Source organism: Microtus ochrogaster, unplaced genomic scaffold (genome assembly GCF_000317375.1).
Source record: "Microtus ochrogaster isolate Prairie Vole_2 unplaced genomic scaffold, MicOch1.0 UNK51, whole genome shotgun sequence".
Classification (NCBI taxonomy): domain Eukaryota; kingdom Metazoa; phylum Chordata; class Mammalia; order Rodentia; family Cricetidae; genus Microtus; species Microtus ochrogaster.
Genome location: NW_004949149.1, coordinates 527,612 through 541,111, shown reverse-complemented (window position 1 = coordinate 541,111; position 13,500 = coordinate 527,612). Strand labels below are relative to the sequence as shown.

At 41.7% G+C, this 13,500-nt stretch overlaps 1 protein-coding gene across 1 annotated transcript in view; it reads right to left on the bottom strand.

Moving 5' to 3' along the window:
- Inpp4b (inositol polyphosphate-4-phosphatase type II B) overlaps window positions 1-709 on the bottom strand; it is a 762,195-nt gene extending 761,486 nt beyond the window's left edge. The window contains exon 1 of the mRNA XM_026777265.1: window positions 356-709. The gene's annotated coding sequence lies outside the window, so the exon portion shown is untranslated. The remainder of the gene's footprint in view (window positions 1-355) is intronic.
- Window positions 710-13,500: the final 12,791 nt, after the last annotated feature.

Here is a 13,500-nt window from a genome sequence, read left to right as displayed (position 1 = left end):
GTGTGTGTGTGTGTGTGATATGTGCGCGCGGGCGCGCGCGCGTGTGTGTGTGTGTGTGTGTGTGTGTGTGTGTACACGCGTGTGTGCCAGGCCGGAGGAGCTGCACCAGACAGTAATCAGGGTCACAGGGGTACCCCCAGAAGCCACCCCTTCGGCGGAAAGGCTAAAGAAACAATCACGGTTGCAAGCTGGGAAACTTGATAAGAAACACACAAGCTGCTCTCAGGCAGGACGAGTCCCCCAACCCCAAGCTCTCAGACGCACCCTACAGCCTCTGGTTCACCCGTCCTCACCCGCCGTACCCGCAAAATTCCCTCCCCCGGAGCCCCAAGATCCCACCCAGGCAGGATGTTACCTCTCACAGAGGCTGAGTAGGGGGCGATAGCAGCGGCAGACACTTTCGGGCTGACTTTCCTGCGTTCTCCAGTGAGAGCGTGTGCGCCCAGGCAGAAGCTGTAACCTGCTATTTATAGCGGCGAGCTCAGCACCCGGGGCTGGGAACCCGGAGGATGCTAACGCGCAGGGCGCGGGCCGTGGCTCCCGGCTCCCTGCTCCCCGCTCCAGGCTGGCAGCTCACGCTCCGCCCGCCTCCCAGCCGCACGCGCCCGGCTGAAGTTGCTCTTCGCCCGCGGCTCACACGCCCCCTGGCACTGTCGCCATGTCCCCACCCCCAACGCCCTCTTCCTTGTCGTTGTAGGCTCACTCCCTCAGAATGGTCTCCTCCCAATGTCACCAACCAGCCACCTAAGAGGAGCAGCGGCAGACTTGCAATTGGCGCAGCTCGCTTCCCCGCCACAGAAGGAGTTGGTGGCCCTATGGCACACTTCGGAAATGACCACAACACGCTGCTTCTGTTTACTGACACCCGCCGCTAAGACTCTCGGTGTTGTCTCTGGGGACAGCTACCTGTCCTGCGGTGTGGGGTCACCAGAGCGAAGGGGAGGGGTAGCCTGAGGCACCCACAGTGCCAGGGCAAGAGAAGCAACTGCGGAGGAGAAAAAAAAAATGTAAAAGAAGAAATGGTGCCCCAGACCAGTACCCACTGACTGTCCCCGGGAAGAGGATTGGGCGTGGGAGTCATGTGAAGCGGTGTCCCACGTTTTGGTGACTTCTGTATGTCACGGTCCTGAGAACTCCTTCTCCCTTGATCCAGGCTGAGCAGTCCTGGGCTCAGGGGCAGATCATAGCCCGTCCCCACCATGCAGAGAGTGGCAAGTTCTCCCAACCACAGGGCCCATGCCTTTGACAGCCTGGTTGCATGGAGACAAATCCGCCCTCGGTGTGTTTGGGGTGTCAGGAAATTGAGTGTGTAATCACGCAGTCTGGAAAGAGACTAAAACTCCCCCACTTCCTCGCCAAAAAGCCCGCGGGGTGATGGGTAGCCTGGATAGTCCAGGCTATGGGGGTGGGGCAAATGACTCTCCCCATCTGCGCCTTACAGGTGCCACCTGGCGGTTTTCTTGGAGAGGATTGACCGCTCTGCTCAGAACAAATCCTTCCCAGAGCTCACCCAAAAAGGCATGCTAGGCCTTTTTCTTTCTTACAACCCTTTAAACTGGCATTTTAAATAAAGCACAAATTCTTGTACACAAGTGTGACATTTGTCAGACAAAGAGCCTGGAATCTTAAAGTCAGGGAAATCAATGTGGGTTAAGGCAATGCTTAACAGTATTACAAAATGGAAAGCTGTGTCTGCCCCCAGCTGTCACCCCTGCTGTCACTGCCTGAATGGACATCCATTCACTTCCCAAGTATTTGCTGCTGGATATTCTCTGTCGATGAGGGCAGGGACTTAGATGGTTTCAGTCCTTTGGGGCAGGGGTGGGGAGTGGGGAGTGGGAATGTAGATTTTTTGGTTAGTTGAGTTGGTTGCTTGGCTCGCTTAATTGGTTGGTTAGTTGGTTGGCTTTAGTTGGTTTGTTGGTTGGTTTGGTTGATTGATTTGTTTGGTTTGGTTGATTGGTTGAGGTTGATTGGTTGGTTGGTTGGTTTGGTTGGTTTGTTGGTTGGGGTTGGTTGATTTGGTTGGGTTGGTTTATTGGTTGTTTAGTTGGTTTGGTTGGTTTGTTAGTTTGACTCAGTTTGGTTGGTTGGTTTGATTGATTGGTTTGTTGGTTTGATTGGTTGGTTTGTTGGTTTGATTGACTGGTTGGTTAGTTGATTTGGTTGGTTGATTTGGTGTGGTTATTTGGTAGACTGGCTGAAGGGTTGATTGGTGGGTTGGTTTGTTGGTTTATTCATTGGTTTGGGTTGGCCAGTTGCTTGGTTTAGGGTTGGTTAGTTGGGTTGGTTTATTTGGTTTTCGGATATTTTGTGTGGCTTCTATACTCTCAGAGTTTGGAGCAGAATTCAGAACACTGCAATTTCAACAAAATGTCTAAAGAATGACTCATAAACACTGTGGGCCAGAAACTATGCTGGCTCCTTCTTACCCTACTCCTTGCAGCCCCACCCCTTGTTTTATATCCAAGTCATTTCTGCTCTGCTCAGCCATCACAGGTGAACTGAAGGGGGGAAAGTGGGATGCTGAGAACCAACTTGTCCAATAGAAACTGTAAGGTTATGGGTCATCCTTGGGGAGCTGGCTGTGTGCCTGTAACACACATTGTGGCAAGCAATGGGTAAGTCCTGTCCATGCAATCTGCTGGAAAGATGGGATGGTCTGTTCCTGGCAGTAATTCAGCCTGTAAACTATACACAGAATAGAAGACTATGAACATTGGGGCTCCAGGGCTTCCTCGCCACATTGAAGATGCCACTAATGCATCTCTCCTCTGACTTCAGAGAAACAGCCGTAAGTGAAAAAAGAAGATGGCGGTCTTAGAGAGAAGATACTGTAAAAGATGCGTCAGAACCAGCAGGGTGTCCCCTCTAAAACAGAGTTGTCAAGCAGAGTCACTCACTGGACACGAACACTCAAAGTGAGACAATCCCACCCCCATCCCACAAGCCCCAGTGTAACTAAAATTCAGAAACAAGTCATTCTGACCAAGCTCCTTCCCAAGGCTTCAGAGAAGAATGTGGCACATCTACTTACATCAACGAGGAAGTCTAAAATAGGGGGAAGCAGGATGTGGGGAGGGAGTCTAGTGAATCTGTGCACCACATAGTATCTTAAAGGATTCTACCAACCTGCTATTTACCTTTTTGGGTCATTTGGTGGCTTTTTTCCTGTATAAGCCTGGAAGACTCAGGTGCTTCTGTGCTTTATTAGATTCATTCAGCCTCTGCTTTCAGAACCCTTGAACTTTCAGCCACTTGTGCTCTTGAAATGTAACTCCATTTGCCAAGGAAAAACAGAATATTTTCTCATTTCCTTTTGAAATATCTTTGTAAAGCCAAAAGTCAAAGGTGATTCCCAGGAGTTAGCACGCTACTTAAAGCAATAAAATCAAGCCAGGGACAGTGAGATTGGTGTCACCTCTCCTTTTCAATGAGGTGGTTTACTCACTTACCATACATATTCATTAACTTTAGAGAGACGATCTGTGGGCATCTACATTATAACAATCCTTTGCTATTTAAAATGTCTTCTAAAATATGGCAACATGTGTGGTATTGGGTTTTGTCTTAAGCTAATCATTCATTCATATTAATGATACTCAGCAAATCAAGTCTTGGTTTTTGCTCAATTTTTTTCTTTTTTCATGCTTTATTGAAAATAGATTCTTTCCTCATACAAATGTCCTGATTTTAGTTTCCCCTCCCTCTTCTCCTCCCAGTCCCTCCCCACTTTTCTTCCCCACCAGATCCACTCCCTTTCTGTCCCTCATTAGAAATGAACAGGCGTCTAAGAGATAACAACCAAACATGACAAAATAAAATATAATAAAACGAAGCAAAACTATAATAACAAAGTTGGACACAGCAACCCAACAGGAAGAAAAGAATCCCAAGAGCAGGCACAAAGGTTGGAGAACCATTCATTTTCACAGTCAGAAGTCCCTTAAAAATACTGAGTTCATAGCTATAATTTATACAGAGAGGACCTGTGTATAAATAACCATGTGCAGACCCATGTAGGTCCTGTGCTTGCTGCTTCAGTTTCTGTGAGTTCATATGTCCCTTGCTTAGCTGATTCAGAGGCCTTGTTCTCCTGGTGTCCTCCATCCCTCTGGTTCTTACAGTCTTTCCAGCTTCTCTTCAGTGGTGTTTCCTGAGCCCTGAGGGGAGGAATTTGATGATAACCTCCAACTTAGACTCTCTCTGTGGGTGTATAATGCCTAGCTACGGGTCTCTGCACCCACTCTCATCTGTTGCTGGAGGAAGTCTCTCTGATGATGACTAGACAAGGCACTGATCTATGAGCATAGCAGAATATCATTAGGAATATTTCGTTTTCATTGATTTTTTTTCAATAGTATTTACTTTTATCCTACATCTCTGGGCTATCTAGGCTCTGGCTCTTAGTTACCCAAGCAATGTCAAGTGTGGGATCCTGATGTGGGACTCCCCTCTGTGTGCTGTGATTAACATTAATGAATAAAGAAACTGCTTTGGACCTATAGCAAGGCAGAACTTAGGTAGGCAGAGAAAGGTAGGCTGAATGCTGGGAGGAAGAAGCCAGAGTCAGAGAGATGCCATGGAGCCGCCAAAGTCAGACATGCTGAAACTTTGCTGGTAATCCACTGTCACATGGGGATATACAGATTAATAGAAATGGGTTAAATTAATATAAGAGTTAGCCAATAAGAAGCTAGAGCTAACGGGCCAAGCAGTAATTTATTGAAAAAGAAGCACATCTTTTTAAAAAAAAAGTAACATCTTTAAAGAGACAGAGTAAAAGAAATAAAAAAACACATAAAAATAAAAATTTCACAGACAGTCTGGATTATGTATATTATTGTGTTATCTTAAATTTTTTGAGTGTGAAGGAGCTAAGTACAGAGAGACATTTCATTGTATGGACTGCTAAACTATGCCAGGATGTATATTATAAAGGCATTTTGACTTTAAAATTTTGTTCTAACGATATGTGGCTTTGGAAAAGAGGTTCTTCTTTTTTGTCCACAGAGGATGAGAACCTATGGATTCATTCCAGACCAATATGGTTTGATGTACTGAGATCCCCTAAAAGGTCACCTTGAACTCCCCCACAAAGAAAATACTTTGCCCAATAAACAACAGAAAGCAGTTTGGAGAAACAATGCCCATATTACCAAATATTGTTTATAAATGTTTATTTACATTTAAAGGGTGATATGCTATAGAGATAAATAATTTGCTTTGGTATGGATCTTGGTTTATTGATACAAATTTAAGGTAAATTTTGTTATACTGTATATGTATATTTCTACCCTTGATTAAAGTATTGTGTTTGCATAGTTCATTTAAAAATGTAATGAATAAATAAAAAATATAGGCTAATAGATAATCATGTACAATGGCCAAGCTTGTAGTCATGTTAGTTAAATTTTCTAGATGTAGAGAGATATATTTCAGTTAGATATATTTCATTATAGGCAGACCTGTCTTTGAAATTTCCTGCTTTGTGGAAATGCCTGCTGAATTCTATGGGCCTATAGGCTGAAGATGGATGCCCCAATGGTACTGAAGAACTCTGGGTGACTATCCAGGAAGTGAGATGTCTCTGTCAATTCTAGAGTTTTGGTAGTTGCTTACAATGTACTTCCTGTTTACTTAGTAATATTATATCCTTCTGGAGTCTTTGATGGAGTTAAAGAATTTATAGTTATAGCTTTCCTTAGTTATGATAAAAGATAAAGTAGATATAAATATTGTAACTTAATTCTTGTTTGACACCTGTTTTGTTATATGTAATTTTACTACGTTAAAGTTAAAACCTTCCTTTTTATTTGAACAGAATAGGGGAGGTGATGTGGGAGTCCCCTCTGTGTGTTGTGATTAACTAATAAATAAAGAAACTGCTTTGGACCTATAGCAAGGCAGGACTTAGGTAGGCAGGGAAAGGTAAGTTGTATGCTGGAAGGAAGAAGGGCAGAGTCAGAGAAACATCAGAGAGTCTGAACCACCAGAGTCAGACATGCTGAAACTTTGCAGGTAAGCCACTGCCATGTGGCACTATACAGATTAATAGAAATGGGTTAAATTAATATAAGAGTTATCCAATAAGAAGCTAGAGCTAATGAGCCAAACAGTAATTTAATTAATATAGTTTCTATGTGGTTATTTAGGTTCTGGGTGGCCAGGACAAACAAGCAGCCTCCTCCTGCAACAGGTTCCTTCTCATGGAGTGGATTAAATGAGACATTGGTTGGCTACTTCCATGTGTTCTGTATCACCATTTTCCTAGCATATTTTGCATGCAGGACAGATTAAAAGTGAATGGTTTTGTGGCTGGATTGGTGTATACCTTTCTCTTTCCTGCCTATGTAGCACCTTTCAACACAAAAGATACTAGAATATAGCGTTGAGGGCTCAATATAATCACAGCTCTTATCCAGTGAGTTGTATGGGTTTTGTCCTTGGAAATGGGGTCCCACTGTCAGTTTGCAGAGAGCAGCCTTTTGTCTTAGTAGCAGCCTAATTTGTTTGGAGATTTCCATGGAACTCCTTTGGCCAACAACTCAATTGAATGTGCCCTAGTCCCACCAATGGAAGCCTGACTATAAAAGATGGCCAGTTGGGACTCACAATGAGGACCCCTGTTACTAGGACCCCCATTAGGGTCACCTTTATATATTCCAGAATTATTCCACTGCATTATATTTCCACACCATCCCCAAATTCCAACCCCAATTCCAGCCTTTTCTCCCTGCCTTCTTTCCCTCTATCTCATTCCCCCACACACACCTGATTCCAACCCCTGATCCTCATACTCCTATCCCCACCATTCCCCAGTCTGCCCCTAAAGTCTATTCTATTCCCCCCCTCCCCTGGAGATCCCTGTGTCCCCACCTAGACTCCTACTCTTTACCTAACATCTCTGGGTCTACAGATTATAGCTTGGTTATCATTTACTTAATGGCTAATATCCCCTTATCAGTGAATACATACCATATTTAGCTTTCTGGGTTTGGGCTAACTCACTCAGGATGATTTTTCTAGTTCCATCTTTTTACCTGTCAATTTCATGAGGTAATTTTTTAACAGTTCAGTAATATACCATTATGTACATGTACCGCATGTTGTTCACCCATTCTTTTGTTGAGGGACATCTATCTTGTTTTCAGTTTATGTCTATTATAAATAAAGCTACAATAAACATGGTTTAGTAAGTGTCCTTGTGGTAGAATGGAGCATCCTTTGGGTATATGCCCAAGAGTAGTATAGTTGTGTCTTGAGGTAGATCAATTTCCAAATTTTTGAGGAACTGCCATATTGGTTTCCATAGTGACTGTAAAAGTTTGCAATCCTATCAGTAATGAAGTTTTCCCCTTGTTCAACATCCTTGCCAGCATGAGATGTCACTTGTGTTAATGATCTTAGCCATTCTGATTGGTGTAATATGGAATCTCAAAGAAGTTTTGACTTGCATTTCCCTGGTAGACAAGGATGTTGAACATTTCTTTAAGTGTTCCTCAATTATTAGAGATTCCTCTATTGAGAATTCTCTGTTTAGATCTGTACCCCATTTTTTTAAAAAACTGGATTATTTTTTGATATCTGGTTTCTTGAGTTCTTTATATATTTTGGATATTAGACCTCTATAGGATGTGGGGTTGATAAAAATTCTTTCCCCTTTTATAAGATGCCACTTTGTTCTGTTGACAGTGTACTTTGCCTTACATAAACTTTTCAGTTTCATGAGATCTCATTTGTTAATTATTAATATAGTGCCTGCACTATTGGCATTCTGTTCAGAAAGTTGTTTCCTGTGCCAATGAGGTCAAGGATATTCCCCCACTTTCTCTTCTATCAAGCCAGTATATCTGGTTTTATTTGAGGTATTTGATTCACTTGGATTTGAGTTTTGTTTAGGATAATAAATATTATGGATCTATTTGCATTCTTTTAATGCAGATATCCAGTTTGACTAAAATCATTTGTTGAATATTCTGTCTTATTTTCCAGTGTGTATTTCTGTATTCTTTGTCAAAAATCAAATGTTCATATGTGCATGATTTATGTCTAGGTCTTCGGTTTGATTCTTTTGATCAATGCATCTGTTTTTGTTCCAATACCATGTGGTTTATATTACTAGGGCACTGTAGCACAACTTGAAATCAGGGATGCTGGGGCCTACAGCAGTTCTTTTATTGTTCAGGATTGTTTGTGCTATTCTGTGTTTTTTCATTTTTATATATGAAGTTGAGAATTGTCTTTTCAAGGTCTGTAATGAATTGTGTTGGAATTTTGATGTGAAATGCATTGACTCTGCAGGTTGCTTTGGTAGGATGGCCATTTTTACTATGTTAATCCTGCTGATCCATGAGCATGGGACATCTTCCATCTTCTTCTTTCTTCAAGGACTTGAAGTTTGAAATCATATAATTCTTTCACTTGCTTGGTTAGAGTTACCCCAAGATATTTTATATTATTTGGTGTTACTGTCAAAGGTGCTGCTTCCCTGATCTCTTTCTCAGTCCATTTGTCATTTGTATATTGAAGTAGTTTTACCCATTTTTTAAGAAGTTAACATTGTAAATTAAATTTTGTTATTCACATATTTGGATAATTTCATACATGTATTTAAGTTAAAAGCAGTATTATTGGAAATAAAAAACTTGACTTAACTTAGGCAGAGGGTAAATTATTCCAAAATTAGTTGGCTATCTCATGCAAGCCAAGAAAAGAATGAAGCTAAGCACTGGGGAAACTGAAAACAGGCATTCCATAGAGACTTCTTCCCACTACATTCCCTTCTTCTTTCCCCCCTTCTATGTTCCCATAGAGACTTTCTCTGCTTCTTGATACACACTGCTGCATGGCTACTATAACTCCCAAAATTCATGTCTTATGGGCCAATTGCAGATTCACACTGAATGAAGCACAATGATTGCCCCAGTCACCAAACCCTAAATCAGTCAGCCTCCACCAGGGATAACAGTCATGTCATAAAGTCTGGCAACAACATAGTGACCAGATAGGTGGACTGATTAGAAGAAAAGGTTTGTGAATTGTCAATGGGAAGAGGACCAAGGCTTGTCCCAGTGCTGGTTCTTTTCTAGTTTCTAAACACTGCTAGAACAGGAAATCAGAAGTGGAGAGGGAAGCCTACAGAGTGCCAGGGCTCCTGTGTCTGAGTTCATCTGTGCATCTGAGCACAGAGTGAGACAGAATGTGTCTCACTATTTCTGGTGGCCCTAAAGTGGTTTGTCCCAGCAGAAATGCCATTTTGTGATCTCCTGATGTGGGACTTGGTAAGCAAGAAGAAGGAATTAAGATTTTTTTACAGACAATTTACTTTAGCTTATTTTTCCACGGCAAATTAGACAACGGATTTTTTTTAAATGAAATGAGTGTGATATAATTTTACATTTATTGAAGATAAACATTCTGCTCTTGCTTTACATAATATTTTTCTAGAATTGCATGTAAATTACATATTTGAAATTCAATCATATTTCAGATATAATTGGATGGTAGCTATTAACATTCTTATGGTTACAAACACACTTGGGAATTTGAAGAGATCCATGGATTTATTCTCCAGAGGGCAGAAATCACCTGAGTCCTGAACATTATACACAGGTTGACAGTGGGATGACAGACGGCGTAAGGATTTGAGTTCGAGAACTGCGGACTCCACATTGACTTCTGCCTTCTCTCAATCATCTCCACATGGAAATAAGCAACAAAGACTCCTTGAGCAAAGCATTAAAGATGCCAGCAGGTATGTGCATAACTATACGAGGACCACTTCCTGTCCACTCCACTCTGAGCTGTGAGCAGGAAACGAATGTTGAGCTCTCAAGGAGATGGAAGTTGTGTGGAGGACTGCTGTCTTCATTTTCTGGGGCTTTCTAGTTTCCACAAGAAAACACAGACTGGGTGGCTTAAACAAGGGAGGTGCATTTTTCGTAGATGTAGAGCTGGTAACTCCAAGATCAAAGAATCTGAAGTCTTGATATCTTTGGCACCTCTCTTTTGCTTGCTGATGCCACTTCTCTGGGCATCTTTAACGGGTCCCTGTGCCTAAATTTACTCTTCTTAAAGGACACCAATCACATTAAGTCAAGGACTCCGCAATGTTTTCCCTTTGCCAATAACCTTGTTGATGGTCTATTTCCCAACAGTCTGGGACTCAGAGGAGGGAAAACGATTTGCCTCTAATCAGTGTCCACAGCATCCAACTTGAAAGTCAAAGAAATATACATATAAATCCCGTGTTATGTAATGAAACCCAAGAATAAAAATTCTGCACCCAATTTTCTCATTTTTTGTTTTTGAAAATTTCAGTCTCCAAGATGATCCTGGGACATGGAACTACCTGCAAAGAAAAATACACACACTGGTTTGTTTACTTAAATCCTCCAGGGTTGAGGATCCCTGACTTCTGTGTGTTTCCTAAGTGTTGAGGAGAGCTTGAGGCTTCTAAGGGTCATTAGAAAAGAAAGCCAGTGTGGTAGGAAAGCCCCAAGAGGACACTTAAGTGGAACATACCAATAAAAAAAATGTGGTTCAGCCAGAGGTGGTGGTGTGGGCCTTTACATTTGGGAAGCAGGGGTAGAGTTCAAGGCCAGCCTGGTCTACAGAGTTCCAGCATAACCAGGACTACACAGAGAAACATTTTGTCAAAATAAATAAATAAATAAATAAACAAACAAACAAACAAACCACTTTAAATAAATAGAGTGTCTCCTCAATTGGTGCCAGCAGTGACCTCAGAATGGCCTGTGGCTACCGGAGAGCCATTTCATTCTTCCTTCAAAGAATATATGTGAAGTCTGCTCTTCAGAAAAAAATACAGGAAAGAGATCATCACCAGCCTGGGAAGTTCCAGTGTCACAAAGCTTCAGAATCTCCCCTAGAACACTCCCCAGCCATCCCAGAGAAGAGGGGATAGAGCAAATTAAAGTTGCTAAATTGCAATCCGGTATAGACTTGGTTTACATTCTTAAGTAGGACAAAGAAAACCAAATTAAGTTTTCTGAATATCATTAGGTCTCATACAAGTTCATTTTATTGAAGTAAAAGTATCGTCTGCACTTTCAACCTGTGGTTTGAAGATTCTGCTGATATGTTCTATATTCATGTAACTGATACCTTCTCAAGGAGCTCCCTGTACCCAGTACCTTCTCAAGGAGTTCCCTGTACCCGGTACCTTCTCAAAGAGCTCCCAGCTATCCTTGATGGGGATCCATCCTAAAAACATTTTAAATTCAGATTGAGAATATTTGTCCAATGTTCACTTTATTTATAAGTCCAGTTATATGAAGGAGTTTTATCTGAATAATGCCCAAATATATGTGTATATAAAACCTCTCAATAAATTATGTTTTATTTTATTTATTCTTTGAAATTTTCATGTATTTATACAATGTATTTTTGAACATGTTCATTCCCCATCCCAGATCCTTCCACCACATCTCCCTCCCAACTTCATGTCCTTTTTCTTATAAATCACTGAGTTCAATTAACGCTGCCATATCCACATGGATATGCGGTCAGCTGCTGGAGCATGGACAAGCCACCAGGAGCCATCCCCAGAGAAAAGTGGCTCTCCCTATCACCTCCAGGAGTCCCTCCTCCTCTATGCTGAACTAACTGGCCTGGTCTTGGGTAGTTACCACAATTGCTGTGAGCTCACGTGGGCAACAGCCATGTTATGCCCAAAGAATAGCATGAAATTTCATTTTCTTAAAGAAAACAATGCCTATAAACTATAGTGCAGTAAATTACTTGATATAATTTAATAAATATAATTTAGTAAATTCAAGACAAAATGCCCATAAGGGAAAAATTGTAGGCAATCACTGGGCAAAGATAACCCCACTCCAAGACTGGAGTCTTCAGAAGGAACACTATTCCAATGCTTTGCTTCAAGTATAGAGATAATGTTTTCTCACAAAAGCCATGAAAGGGAAAGCATCTAAATTAAATGTTATTCTTCATGTTCCCATTTCAACTGCTTTTTATTACATAATTATGTCACTGGTGGCATAAAATTGAGAAGAAACTTATCAGACATATTTCAAGAAATGTTTATAGCAATCAGGGAGATTGATGGGGGCAGTGAGTTCTTTGCAGAAGCATATTGCTTTTGAAAACTTTATTGCGTTTCATATGCAAATATATCCTTTTTTCAGAGTATCCTTAGTTTCAGAAATTTCTATATCTCAAATAATCTCATCAAATTACCACCCCTGGTCTCTTTTTTCCAGAATCATCCATCTCTACCTGGAGGCTGATGGTTATCTCCTGGATGACCAGGCACAGGCAAGATTTGAATAGCAGAGTAAGTCAAAGCAACTTGAGGCTACCACCGCCCTGAAGTTAAACTCCTGTCTCACATGAGACTCCTCCCAAAAGAACTGCATTGATTCATCAAAACAAAAACTGTACCACAGTATCAGACAAGTTAGGGACTCGAGTGTGTGCTCTTATTCATGGCCTGCCTGCCCTTTGACAAATGTCTTCCAGTGACGGCCGACTCCATTGTCTGTAAGATGGGACTGATGGTTCCTACCTCGGAAACTGGCAGGGAGATAGCAAGACTTTGCGAAGCATCGTACTGGTTTTCTGCTCAGCCAAGTCTTTGCTGAGACTGGAAATGGTGGACACATAAGGCACAAGATCGTCTCATCATGAGAACTTCTAATTTATTTGTTCTGGGGTAGTTATTTCACCATTACCTAAAACCTGGGCATATCACAGCAGCACTGGCTAGCATCTGTGAAAGGTGACGCAGTTCCGCAGGCACAGAGAGCGGAAGTCGGTACCGCGTGAAAGAGACTTGCCCCAAGTCTGTAGTGAGACTCTGTGTAAAACCCCTTCTCCTGGCTGCTTTTTCTTTACAGCTCTTTCCAGTGCCTTTTGACCACTCTTAGCAAAAGGCACACAGGCAACGACTAGCAAATATGGGCTGTACTTAGTGACGGGAGGAAAAGGAAGAAGAAGGCAAAACTACTGTCATGATTTAATAGGTTTAGAGCCGATTTCCCCGGATGTTCTAGTATCTCTTCTCCACCGTATGTACTCTAACTTAAGTATTTACTGAGTGTCTAGGACACACAAGGTACAGAGACATGGGAACACAGGGATAAGCAAATAATGTAATTGAGAGATCGAGACAAGTATGCAAGGGTACAAATAGCTTCAAAGCCAAGTGGCGTGCTCTGTATACATAGGCAATCAAAAAAACAAAACTATAAAATTTAACAGGGAGTAGAAACCAAATCTAATTGAAAGGATCAGAAATAATCTTCATGAAGTGGATGGTTTTGATACATTAAGGATACCAAGGAGCCCAATTTTCTAGCATTTTATAATAGGTCCAAGTGAAGCCCACCCAATGACAATCTCATCGTTCCTTAATGGGTCGCAGGTTACTCCTGGGAATAGAAATACTATTATTTTATGTGAAGGTGCAATGGGGCTAATGAACTCCCACTTTTTTTCCTAAAGAATTTAATT